Here is an 11,310-nt window from a genome sequence, read left to right on the forward strand (position 1 = left end):
GAAATGAATCAGTTTGTGAGGGGGCAAGCGAGGGGACATTTGGCTTTGAAGAGTGCAGAGAATCTATTCCCAGAGGGATCTTTGATCTTTTTATGGTGTTTTGTTTCCAAAGCGTTTGTGTGTGTGTGTCCTGCAGGGGCTTTTTGAAATGAGAGCCTTGGGGACTGGACTTTTACCCTCCACTGAATATAATCAGAATATTAGAATATGAACATATCCTCCTTTTAATCCTTTCCCAAAGCATCCTCAAAGAGCTCAGAGTCTAATTTAGCACTCCATGAGGTCTCCACACAGGACAGGTGGGGATGTTTTTGTGGGAGGACCCCTCACTGGGGCTTTGTTGGCTCTGGGGGTGGAGATGGGATGACCAGGCAGCTTGTCAGGTAGAGCTGGGAATGGGATCCTCAGGTCCTTCCTTCCCGCCAGAGTGAATTTGGGATGTGCCACGTGCACCCAGCCCAAGTTTTCCCTTGGTAGCATCAGACTGGACATTTGAAGACTGACCTGTCCTCTTGGCACATTCCTCCTTGCTGGGAACTTCCCCTTGGAGCCCCCAGCCAGGCACAGCTGTCCTGGGAAGGCACAATTCCACGTGCACTCCTGCGGGAAATAATCCTGCCAGCCAAGTGGGATCTCCGTGTTTTTTTGGGGCAGATTTGCTCACTGGTGCAGGGCGTGATCCCTGTTATTGGGGAGCTGATAAAGCAGGGCTGGTTTGTTATATAAATGGGATTTATGCCATAAAACCATCAGGGAAGCACAGCATTCCATCAGCAGTGGTGCTGATGGGAATCCTGCTGCCTTCTCTGCTCCCAGTGTCAGTCCCAGATGTTTTCTGCACGGGTTTTAAGGAAGTGGCTGTGAAGAGCAGCATTTAGAGATCCAAGGGGGAGCTTTCAAAAGCCAAAAACTGCTCTCCAAAGTCGGGAGATTTTGTTAAAGACCATAAGCTTAAAGCAGATAAGTCTGCTTTCAAAATTCATTGCTTCCCTTGTGGTTTTGAGCCATTAGGCTCTTTTAGCTCTTTTCTTCCAAACTTTTATCGTGTAATGGTGATGGTGAGAAACTTCTTGTTAGAAACCCCGAGTACAGAGCACTCTGAAAATTGTTTCCATGATTTCAGAAGCTGCTAATCTACTAATAATACAGATAATTATCCCAGAGGAGCAATGAGACTGTTTGGCCAGCATACCAGAAAAATAATATATATCTTTTGATATTAAAGACCCAAACATGAATTAAAGAGTATTTTGAGATGAAGTTCACGTTGCTTCATCTTCCATAAACCCACTCACCATTTGACTGGGGGTGGTTCTGTGTACAGGTCCATCTTAACAGCCAAATATACACAAATGAAGATAAACACTCAAGGAATTTCCACTTTCATTTTCATCTTAAGAGTTTCTCTGCCGTGATCAGGGTTTGTCCTGATCCTTCTGATAAAATTCTCCCTCGGCAGCAGCAGCAGCAGCACAGCCCCTGCCCCAGGAAGGATTTGTGCCTGTGCCTCCCCGTGTGCCCCAGTCCATCCCACTGTCCCACATCTCCTTTCTCTTCTAATTCACACAACCAGCAAAGCAGTGCTGTCCCTCCTGGAGCCCAGAGCAGCAGTGACAGCCACAGCCACCAACAAATGGCACTGCACATCTTCCTGCTGGTTTCCCAGCCCGTGATTTAGATCCCTCAGCCTCCAAACTACTCCACTGGGTGTTCTTTAACATTGCATTACATTCCTGAGGATGCATCGTCGATTCCTTTGCTTCCATTTACTTCAGCAGTGATAAATGGCACAAACTGTACCAGAAGTTTATCAATTTTCAGTGCTTTGCAGGCGGCTGTTGCCCAGAGAAGTTTTCAGACTGTTTGTTGCTTTGGGTCGTGGAAAATTTTCTTGCAGAAGGTTGGTTAGTGAGTTTTAAAATGGGGTAAAATGCACGAATTCTTTATGGCTGAGGGGTACATCGGTGTCAGGGTTTTCCTTTCTGTAGAAGTTGTCAGTTCTGCACAGTTAATATTTAAAATATTCAGCAAAAAACCCTCCAACTCAGAAAACTTGCAGCTCAGCTTTTCTCATCCTAATATGCTCCAGAAACCTTTCTGTTCAGCTAGAGGAGTGGGGTTGGAGCATCCTGGCCCAGATGATCCCTGTGCATGGAAAAGTTGAGGCAGCTCTTCCTTCACTGGGAATGATTTGGCCAGCCTGTGTATTCCTGCTCCCTCTCTGGCCAGGGGTTACCCACTCTGCAGGATGTAAATAGGTCTCCTGGCCTGCTGTGTCTGCTGCTGGAAGGGTTAAACAGCAGTAGGAGGACAAAGAAAATTGGGAAGGAGTTAAGGAAGCTTTAGAGGATGCTGTTCTCCCACAAGCATTCAGGGTTGAGGTTGGGAGGGCAAGGTTGGATGGGATAGCGGAGGAAATCCTTCCCTGTGAGAGTGGTGAGGGGCTGGGATGGAATTCCCAGAGGAGCTGTGGCTGCCCCATCCCTGGAAGTGTCCAGGGCCAGCTTGGAGCAAGGTCTAGTGGGAGGTGTCCCCGCCCACGCGGTGCAACCAGATGGGCTTTAATGTCCCTCCCAACCCAAACCATTCCCCGGTTCTGTGACCCCACGATCGCGGGTGGCTGCGAGGAGGGGGGAGAGGGAGCGGTGCGAGGAGCCGGGAGCGGCCGCACGATGGCAGCGTGGGATCGGCACTGGGGCCGGGGGGACCGGGATCGACCCGGGGGGAACCCGGGACCATCCCGGGAGGCACAAAACGCCACTGTGCGAGATGATCTTTGTGCTGTGTCCCCACCGCCAGCAGCGGGGCAGGGTTATTTTAAATTAGACCTGGGCATTCTGCTGTCCTGTGCTTTGTGGTTTGCCTTCCCCCCCCCAGCCCAGCCTGTGCGGGGATGGGGGTGGAAGAGGTGGAAGCCCAAGGTTAGGTCGTTCCAAACGGGACCGAAGGAGACTCGGGGGCTGCAGGACCCCCTCAGACCTGCCGGGATCCAGCCTGGCTGGGAAGGGAGCACAATAAGAGCCCCCCCTGCAAAGCCGTGCCTGGGAAGGCACTGGGAAGGCGATGGGCAGCGAGGAAGATCTTTGCAAGTCTCAAACAACACATAACTCATATCAGATCCATCTGCACAAAAACACCCATCCAGGCTCTCTCCTTTATTCCTCCCAAACTGGGCTTACACTCTGTGCATGGGCCCTATTGTGCGTTGGAGGGGATGGGCTCTCTCTCGAATGCCAGCGTCTTTATGGCTTTCATTTGTTCCCAGACCTCCCACCAAGTGGCTGCCGATTGAAAACCTTTTTACTCTCCTGCCAGGTTTAGCAAAAAGGGCTTGGTGTGCTCGGGGCCTTTGATCTGCCTGGGATGAACATTTTCATTGAAAGAGCTGGATGAGTCATTCTGTATTTGACACGGAGCTATCTTGGAATACCTTTGGATTTGCCTGTTCCAGTTCTTTTATATTTTTATTTATTTATATATATATATTTTTTTGGGGCTATAAATATTTTTGCTCAGCGAGAAGCATGGAGCTCTTTTCTGGAAATGAAAGAGCCCTATTCCAAATAGGAAAAACACACTTAGCTCAGGTTTGTGCAGTGCATATTTAGTGGTAGAAGGTGCTGGGTTGGCCCTGCCTTGCTTTTCAATACAATATCCTGCAGTGTGAAATGAATGGCTGTATTTAGAGGTATCTGGAAGTGATGACTGATGTTTGGAGAAGTTACAAGGCTTTTCCTTTTCCACATGAACTCTCCAACCTGGCATTTCCACAGCACTGAAATACTTCTGGGGCTGAGATCATCTGATTATTATTTCCTGTGTCATGTGCTGGATTTACTATTCTGTTGAATATTACAAAATAGATTCTTGAGTTTGGGATTCTTCAGCAAGGTTCACGGGCAGAACAGGGATATTGGACTGGCAAAAGTATTTCTTTCTCCTTGGGGGTGATTTGGTTGTGATTAGTGAATGAAAGTCCCAAAGGAAGGAGGAGAAGGAAGGGGAAAATTCCCTAAAAATGCTGCTCAGATATTCTCCCAGTATATGATATAATCAGCTCAAGAAAAATTAAAATTTGTCATTTTTGTGCTGAAAACTGGTAAAAGCCAGAAATTCAGACTTCTTTGCTTCAGTGTCCAATTATTTTTCTCTTTTCTTCTCTGGAAGAAGAAAACACATCTGTGCTAATCCAGGATTATTTCTGGTCACAGCAGAGTCTGGGAATTGCAGAGGGCAATAAGGGGTTCATTCCTCAGATATTTTCATGGAGACCTTTTAATATTTTTTTTATACCTTTAAAAACCAAATCAGAACAGACTAAAACCTTAAATTGCCCAGAGCAGCTGTGGCTGCCCCATCCCTGGAAGTGTCCCAGGCCAGGTTGGGCAGGGCTTGGAGCAACCTGGGCTAGGGGAAGGTGTCCCTGCCCATGGCAGGGAGTGGAGCTGGATGTTTTTTAAGGTTCCTTCCAACCCAAACCACTTTGAGATTCTATGAAAATCCAGTTAAAACTCTTCAACTAAGCACCTGTTGACATTCAGAGGTGTGTGCACTCCTTGCAACCCCAATAAGTATTAAATAAGGATCTCAGAAATAGCCAGAGCCCTCTCCCATCTCAGTATTTCAGTTTAAAACTGGGGGTGATTCTCTAAAAACTGACTGAAATGCCACGTAGGTCTCTCGAAATCTTGAGCTGCCTTGTGTGTTACTCAAAGAAAGCAAGGCCTTCCAAACGGGGTGGGAGAAGAACTAAACATCTTAAAACAAATAAATATTGGCATCTGGGCTCTTGCAGTTTGTCTGTTTGTACCAGCAAGCCCTGTTCCTTCCTGCCTTGTTTTTGGAATATTGCACGGTCTGTGGGGCTTCATTAAGGGCTATTTTGTCCTTTGGCTTTTTGCACACATGATTACACAGTAGCCATCCGTTCCCAACATCTGTGTTTATTAAAACCTTTCCAATAAATCTGGCCAGGGAGGAACTGTCCACGTTCCCTCCCGAGTTCTGTTTTGCTTTGTGATGAGTTGGTTAAAGATTATCCAGCTGAGATGTTTGTTTTTAGCTGGATCTTCAACATTATTCCTTTTTTTCCCTCCAAAGTTCGTTGGAAGTGGAGGTTGGACGGGCAGGCAGCGCCTCCAAGCCTGTCCAGGACACCAAGTGCACCCTTTTGGTGCAATCCCATCAAACAGGGAAGAGTTGCTGCAGCCAAGGTTTGTGTTTCACACCCCAGCTCTGCCTCCTGGAGGTGCCAAAGCCAGGTGGGATGGGGCTTGGAGCAACCTGGTCTAGGGGAAGGTGGCAGTGAAATCCTCCCAGGTGATGCCAATCTGGGCAGACTCGTTAGTGTCCAATAGGTACCACCTGAAACCTTTGGAAGAGCTGAGGAGGTGTTAGCAGGAGACACAAGTGTCTTGGAAACTCCTGTGGGGGTGCTGAATTTGGGGTAGCTCGTGCTCTTCTGGGTGCTTGTGAGGTTCAGGAATTCTGAAGACGAGCTGGATAACGGTGTGGATTTTCTTCATTAAGGTAATAGCCCTTGAACTCTTGGGGTGTTTCTGCTCTGTGGGATGTGTAATACAAGCTAAATTCTTCACCTGGTAGATCTCACCTGCCATCAGAACTCTGTGTGTTCTGTACAAGCCTTGCACAAACACAGGCTGGTGCCCTCCAACCTTCCAGAGCAGAGGCTTCCCTACTGCTTTTCCTTGAAAAGCTTCTGTTAATGTTGGCAGGAGGGCCAGCGCTCATTTATCTTGGGATTGGGAGCGTTGAACAGGGGTGAGGACATGAGGTGGTTTGTGTGTTTGTGTCTCTGTGCTGAGAGCCTTGGTCACCCTCGAGGACCTGACTTGGTGCTGAGGGACTGGGTTTGGAGTCAATAGTTCCTCGACCTGAAAAATTACACCAAGATTTATGACTCAGGGACTGGTCACCATCCCATTCAGCTCAGTCAGATGGTGTTGGATCATAAGCCACAGTTCTGTGGGGCTCAAAGCACCTCCAGTTCCTCCAGCTCATGTTCACCGTGGAAGGAAAAAGACAAAATCTAATCTCCAGCCCTAAATGTGCTCCTGTGTGCTGTCCATACCTCCAAACGAGGTATCCTGACACCACAGCTCTGCCCCTGGCTAGCCTTAAGAGGTATTTAAGAAATTATTATTAATTTTCACTTTCTGGTTCTTGGGCAAAGGATTTGTTCTCTCTGGCAGTCACTTCCCCCATCAATAAAACTGCAGTATTTTGTTTCTAATCCCAGGGAGAACCAGTTTTCTTTTCTCTGTGATGTGAAAATCAGACTTTCGAGGGCAGCATATCATCATCTCCTCAAATTCCTAAAGCTCCCATTTTCCTGACAGAAATAGCCCTAAGTTGAAAGTTCCCTGGGTATTGACAAACAAACATTTTGCTGAGTTTCTCCTCCAAAGTCTCAGGAATTCAGTGGGAAAAAGGCCCAGGCCCTGCTTTGTGGCTGTAGGTTAGAGGTGTTATCTCTCAGCTCCCTTTAGGCTGCTTTGAGGGATTTTTATAACCTTTTTTTCCCTTTTTCTCATTTGTTGTTTTACATCCAAGTCCTGGTATTTTGGTTTAGCCCACAAACAACACGAAGCCTCAGTTTTTCCTGCCAACCAGACTCTTCCCCAGCCCCAATTATCCAGAAAGGAACTGGATGTTAAACCACACCAGGAAGTTTGAGGCCCATATAAAAGTATTTTAATTTCTGATATATATAAAAGAGTGTCTTCTTTGCTGGGTGTTGTCTTGGGGCCACCTTGCTTTTCCCCGTGGCTGGTGACTGAGTTGGGGCAGAGGTGCTCTCCATTAAACCATCTCCTTCCTCGTGGGGCTTGCTCTGGCAAACAGGAGGTTCAGTGCTTGTTGCTGAGGAGGAAAGAGCTTTCTGGAGGTTCTGTAGAACTTATTCCTGCCGTGGAAACCCAACCAGAGCCGAGGTTATGATGAGCTGTTTGTGTGCAGCTCTCCCTTGCAGTGTCCAGCGTGCTGATGTTTGGTTTCTAGGAGAAATCTTTTTGGCCAAGGAGAGCCTTTGTTTAGAGTGATAAAAGTGTTTGTCTGACGTGTCTGGGCAGAGTTAGCAGTGCTGGCTGATGGGACACTCCTGCTTTCCCTCCAGCAGGGGCAGCTGTGGAAGGCAATCCTTGATTGTCCCAATTTACTGCCCAACATTTTCACCTGAGCTGCCACTGCACAGGGTTGTAAAATGGGGACAATGGGTACTGGGCTGGAGCTGCCTCAGGGGATGGGACCTGCAGGGTCTGGTGGAGGACCTGGAGCTGCCTCAGGGGGTGAGATCTGCCAGGAGGAGTTAACTCTTTGCAGCACTAACCTCGCCCTGCCTGCCAAAACTGCCTCTGGCAGCACAAACACCAGGGACTGCACAAGAAGTGGCCCTGGCATCTCTCTGCTGTGCACCCAGGCCACAAGGCCAGGTTTATTCCTCGCTGATTGTTTCGTCCCTCAGCTGCAAGGGAGCAGGGAAAACACAGGCAGGAAGGAGTTCAGTCCACACGTGCTCGGATATTTGCATTTTCTCCCCCAAAGTGCTTGCTACTGGGAGTCACTGGGGACAGGAGGCTGTTCTGTGTGGACTTCTGATCTGATGCAGGTTGATTGTTTGCCTGGTTTTAAATCCTCCAGGGCTGGATTTTGGCCAGGTCTCCTAAGGGCCTGTATGTAGATAACAAATCAAAAGGTCTTCCCCAAGGAGCAAACAATTCAAGCACAAGACAAGAAAGGCTGGGGAGTAATAAGAGCAAGTTTAAAATCTCCAGCTATTAATGAGAAAAGGGGCTTTCATTTCTCATCCAGCCCTGGGGAGGACATCTGAGGAGTTTGGATTTGGGTTTCACAGGCTGGGAAGCCACGCTGGCAGGGTTGTTGTTTATCTCTCCTGAGGACCCGGCGTGTTTCAAGTCGATTCTCCGTCGAATGAAGGTTTTAAGAAAATATTTTGTTTGCTGCTTTCTCAGCTGTGCACGGCGTTTGTCTTCATCCTTTGCTGGTAGAATATTATAATAGTTTCTTGTAAGTGCTGAGCCCTCGCTGCTGACAGCTGCTGAGAAATGATGCTGTCATGAATCATGCCTGCAAACGCAGCTCTGGGATGTGCCCAGTCCTCAGCCCCCATAATTAACAGCCAATTACTTCCTCTGCGAGGAGCCAAAACCCCAGCAGATGAAAGGACCAGTGTTGTGGGAGCAGATGTGTTGTCTCAGTTCCTGTGTCCTTTACAAACATACAAAACACTTGCTTACATCCACGGGCAGGAGTTGGGAGCCCTTAAAACCACGCCTGGGCTTGGCCATCTGTGCTCCCAGAGAGGGAAGGAGGGAGGGAAGGTCTCAGCAGCTCCAGGACGAGGTGGCTGCAGCAGCAGCAGCACTCTGGAGTTTTCTGGCTGTTCCCTGAGGTGCCAGTCCCTGCTGATTGCTGGGGGTGTGCACATGGATGAGAGCTGAGAGCTCCAGATCCCAAACTCCACCCCAGGAATGTTCCCAGTCCCTGGGCTGCAGCTTTTGTTCCACCAGGAGACCCAAAGCTCCTTTTCCAGCTGGAGTTCGTGGCGCAGAAACCACCGTGGTGTAGGAGGCAGAGCTGGGGATGGGAACCAGGAGCTCCTGAGCAGAGCCTGCAGTCAGTGATTTCCTGACTTCTCCCCCTCTTTAGAGATTGTTCTTTGACAGAATGTCATTTGTGTTGCTTTGCTCTTATTTACTGGGCAGGGACCATTTCCTGGGAACAGATTAGAGCCCAGAAAATGTTCTTCAGCTTTTTCTGCTTTCTCTTTCTTTCATCATTTGGTGTTTCCAGTACTTGATTGAGCAACTCAACTGCTCGATGGGGCTTCTGTGTCCTGACTGGGAATCTGTAAATAGGAAGAGTTAAATCAGGATTTCCAAAGGAGTCTTTGATCTGGATGGTTCATTATTGCACAAAGTCCTTGGTTTTCTCAACATTCACTGGCAACATTAATATCAGGAGATGGATGCAGAAATAATAAGTATCCACAAATAACTAAAGGCTTCTCTTTTATTTGTTTTATCGTACCTTGTGTAAAGGTGGTGGTGCCACCACTGTCCTTTCCACAAATATGGCATGGAGTTTTAATTAAAAATTTGTAATAATCCCCAAGCCATCAGAATAAAAGTGGAGGTGAATGCTGCTGAGGGAAATCAGTGTGTGCCATGAAGTGAGCATTCTGAAATCTTCTGCAATATCTCTTAGCTCTGCATCTCTTCACAGCTACTACTGACTGTCTGGCTTTGGGAAAAGCTACTTTTTTGCCTCTGCTGCTCCCATAAAACGTGTCCAGAACATTTACAGGGAGGCTGGAGGAGTTAGTATTTCTCTGATTCTCTAAACATTTGAAAATGTAAAATATTTGCAGATGCAGTGCCATATGCAACTCCATAACAAGCTTTTATTCCTTGTATACTAAATTTCTGACTAGCAGCAGTCTCTTGGCTGGCTGCTCCTCAGCTGGAAGACTTGGAAATATTCTTTTTGGGGAATGACTCATCCAGGCCGTGCTCCCAAGTCCCAGTTTTCCCACCTCCCTCCCTGCTTTGTTGTTGTCTCAGCTCGAGCAAAGTGAGGCTGCTCCTGTCTGAGCATCCCATGTTCAGCTGCTTCCTGCTGTGGGAGCAGCACCAGCTGAGGATGGATCGAGGGATGGGCTCTCTTGCAATCTGGACCAAGGCTTTGCTGGGCAGCAAAATCTCTGTGTGTGCCAGCAGGGCATTTCTCACCTGCTGACCCTTCAGCCTCACCAAAACCCACTCTCCTCGTGGGTTTTTGTGTCTTTCCCCAGTACTTTCCTGGTTCTTTGCCTCCTCCTCTCCCCCTCCCACCCCTATTCCCCAGGATTCTGAGGTTTTGTGGGGTTTGCCATGACCTCTTCCCTCTTTGGAGCCGACAGATCATCAGCATTATCCCAGTGTGATTGTTGGTTTACAGGAACAGCCTTGTGAGTCCTTGGTGAGAACTGGACCTTTAAAGCCCATTCCTGAGAATGTTGTACCTGCAGAAGTCCCAGGGATTCCCCTGGGAGCCCCACTCCAAGGGGAAAGGGGCTGCTAGGGCAGAATTGCTGCTTTAATTTAAACCTTCTGCATCCCTGGGCCTTTTAAAATCATTGTAATCAGTTTATTTTAGGACAAGCTGTCCAATGACATCCTGGCCATTTAAAAAAATAAAAAAAAAATCAACAGGAAATTCTGAATGTGAGTCATGCCTTTGTCTTGGTGTTTTTCAAGGATTTTTGGAATTTATTTAAAAAAAAAAAAAAGGAAAAAAAAAAGCCAGAAATCCTTGATGTTGACAGAAACAACTTCAGAAAGTCCACGTATTGAGAAGTCACTCAACAAGGGAAGAACGTGTGGAAGCTCCAAATATTTACTTGGTCTAAAGTCTTTTTAATTAACTAAAACCCCCAAATGAGCCTGGGAGGGACCACCAGGTATCCCCCTGAGAAAGCTGAGTCCTGTGGGAATCCCAGATGTTCCTGAGTATCAGATGCTTTAGGAAGCACATGCAGGGATTCTCCCTGTGCTCCAGTGGGGAGTTTACAGACTCCTGGGGAATGCAGGGACAGTGGCTGCCAGCTCCCTGGCCTGGAGCATTCCAACAAATCACCTTTAAACCACGCATTGTCCTGGTTGCAGGAGTGTGAGACCTTCTCTTTGGTAACTGGTCAACAACTGTTTGTGGCCACAGCTTTTTCCATGATTTAAGGCAGGGAATCCTTCTGAACCACAAAAGGAATACCTGAGGCCTTTAACAAAAAAAAAAAAGCTGATATCAAAGTAGTATTTAAAGCTTTGTTGTAGTGAACTTTATAATTTTCCTTCATACCTTTCATCAAGAAGCAACAGAAATTAGACAGGGGGATGGAGATGAAATCATGCAACCTGTGGTTGTCCTGACAGACCTGAAATCCTTCCCAGGACTTTGGGGAAAAATCCTTGTTCTCAGCAGGGCATCCTGCACTTTATTTGTGAGATTGGGCTGCTAAATATTGACCCTCAAATGATGGACTTTGGGGTGATGGAATAAATTCCAAACAAAGGTGAGGCTGATTCAGACAGGGGGTGGCCAAACACCAGCCGTGAGAAACCAAGCCAGGTTCTGGGACTGCAGGACTATTGTAAGAACAACAAAAACTTGCAAGGGAAAAAGGGGATAATGTAGCTCTTGTCGTCGTTCCTCTCCCAGGAGCAGCCTCAGGTGGAGGTGGCCAAGGTACCACCAGATGGTGCTCCACAACCTGGAATGTTCTCCCGGGGCTCG

Source organism: Empidonax traillii, unplaced genomic scaffold (genome assembly GCF_003031625.1).
Source record: "Empidonax traillii isolate 1590-97213 ecotype Southwest subspecies unplaced genomic scaffold, ASM303162v1 scaffold52:size1600334, whole genome shotgun sequence".
Classification (NCBI taxonomy): Eukaryota; Metazoa; Chordata; class Aves; order Passeriformes; family Tyrannidae; genus Empidonax; species Empidonax traillii.